The following is a 2,475-nucleotide window of genomic DNA, read 5'->3' as shown; positions in this document are numbered from 1 at the left end:
TTGCAAAATTTACTTAGAGTCATTACACAGTAAAAAACGTTGGGTTATTATATTTTTAACCCAACCGTTGGGTTACACAAATTGGGTCACTATTCTGGGTTATTTTCCAAAAATGTTGGGTCATTTTTTAAATCGTTGGTTAATTTCTAGTAGTAACCCGGCTGATGGGTTATATGTACACATGTGTATTTTGAATTTATGTACACAATTATGTTGGCTATATTTACATAAAATTCTAGACTCCCCAATATTTAGTTTGTAATTTCTAAATATATTTGTTGCGACATATTTATTGTTTTATACAATAAGCAATCTAGATTTGAAAACAAAGTGTATTTTACTTATTAAAATAATGTCATAAATAAAAATAAATAGTTAACTTAACTGTTGGGTTACTTTTAACCCAAATGGCTTTTAACTCAATGCATTGGGTTAAAAGCCCACAGTTGTGAAGGTGCTACACCACCCCATAGTTGGGTTACTCGTTGGGTTATTTTTAACCTAACAATTTTTAAGTGAGTAGAGACCACAGTTTCCCTGATCTAAGGATAGTAGGCAAGCACTTAATGCATAAATAAAGTTTTAGGAGTTAAACAACCCGTACTTACTTTACAGAATGACGCATCATTTGAAAAAAGAGTTTGTTAACAGGTCCATTTTGTAAAATGCCCACAGTATAATTATCGTGGTAGACTATAATGGCGCGTTTCCACCGAGCGGTACAGTACGGTACGGTACGGGTCGGTACCCTTTTATTTGCGTTTCCACTGCCAAAAGTTGAGAATGGTACCAAAAAGCCGAACCGTACCGTACCACTTTTTGGGTACCCTTCCGTTGGGGTACCTAGCACAGTGGTACGGTACTAAAAGGTGGAGCTAGACTCACTGCAGGACGTTGATTGGTTGACAGAGAATCGTCACTTGCGCGTGCTACGACGAGGGGAATGACAACATAAGAAGCGCCATTTTTTAATATACAGTTTAATATAATACTACTGTTACTGTGTCACGAAATGTAATTTTAAGAGTTTTTCAGGCGAGAATGTAGTTGTTTAAAGCTCAAATCTGTGGTTTATTTATAAAGATTATTTGTTTTTCCCCGGTTGTGAGATCCATGCGATCAGCGGGCGCTCGGCGCTCATGTTTCCCGGCTGGATGAGCCTTTCCTCGGCTAAGTTCTTCTGACGTTCGCCGATGACTCCGACGGTAGTGGTTAAACATGAGATATAATAATTCGTCTTGTGCAGACCTAACGGGCGATCTTTGGTCTCGTGAATATATAATTCGTTCCCTGTCAATCGTTTTGGCCGAGGGCTAAGTTTAGTTTCATATTATAGGCTATTTGTATTTAACTTTACTGTTGTAATGTTAGATTAGAGCGCAGCATTTGGACATTTGACTGAATTGTTTGCTTTATTTCTTATTGTATAGCTTCTTGTACCTTTTACTTAAACTTTTATATTGGCTATTATTGATAAAACTGAAATTTTACAAAAAGAAATATGGTTTCTTGTCATTTTCTTATTACAAGATTAACACTGATGTTTATTGCAACATTTGTACAAATGCATATATTGCCTGTAATATGTGTAATTATTTGTATTATTTAAACGAAAAGAGGTAACGTTAGGGTTGTGTTTTAAATTTCGTTTTGTTATAACGTTAAATAGAATAACGTATAACGTGCAGTGAATAATCAATATGCGTTGTGCATGAACCACATTTGTGTCCCTATAATGTTTAATTTATTTAAATGAAAACGAAAAGAGGCAGAGTAGTGTTTTATAACATATTTCGTTTTATTGTTGCTTAAAATGTACATACAGAGTAACAGAGATAACCGGAGTAGCAGAGCGAGCTGATCGAGTGACCTTTTAAGAACGCGCTGTACCATTTGCATGTAGGAGTCGCACATGGCAAGTACAAACTTTGCGTACTTAATATTGAGAAAAGCCTAATGTCGGCGCTTGTCTTCTTGTGACAAACATGTCGAGGAGCAAGAACAAGATCTGCTGTATATGTCATCCATTGTAGTTTACTATGTTCTTCTTCGCGCGAAAATGACGTCGATCGAAACACCACGCCCATCAAGTAAGGGTACTGTTGGCAGTGGAAACGCTAGCCAGATCATGGTTAACAGACCCGAACCGTACCGTACTGTACCGTACCGTACTGTACTGCTCAGTGGAAACGCGCCATAATAGATTTCATTGATACTGTAGATTCTATTGGGGAACAAAGGATTTTTATTATGGGTGTGTTCAATAGTCCAGTTGCTGCCAAAACCCAAAATGCATGCAAGGAAAGGAACAAGAGTTTGCATTCTGTTCATATAATTCTTGTCTGGTATTGTTTGTGCAACGCACTCTGTTTCGTAGACTCTCGCTGTTGTTTGTATCTGTGCGGATTTAGTTTAATAAATTTTTCATCTTCATTGGAACCAAAACATTACAGAATACCAGACCTTAAAATGAGA

General features: G+C 36.8%; 1 long non-coding RNA gene across 1 annotated transcript; it reads right to left on the bottom strand.

Moving 5' to 3' along the window:
• Positions 1–694: 694 nt before the first annotated feature.
• LOC309505173 lies at positions 695–2,198 on the bottom strand. The gene is made up of 2 exons (XR_014208351.1): positions 1,891–2,198; positions 695–1,857 (listed from the first exon to the last, which is right to left on the bottom strand). It is a non-coding gene; the product is annotated as an uncharacterized lncRNA (long non-coding RNA).
• Between the last annotated feature and the right edge of the window lie 277 nt (positions 2,199–2,475).

Source organism: Leuciscus leuciscus (assembly GCF_965113295.1).
Source record: "Leuciscus leuciscus genome assembly, chromosome: 8".
NCBI lineage: Eukaryota > Metazoa > Chordata > Actinopteri > Cypriniformes > Leuciscidae > Leuciscus > Leuciscus leuciscus.
Note: the sequence above shows the minus strand (reverse complement) of the source record. Positions and strands in the feature narration are given on the sequence as shown.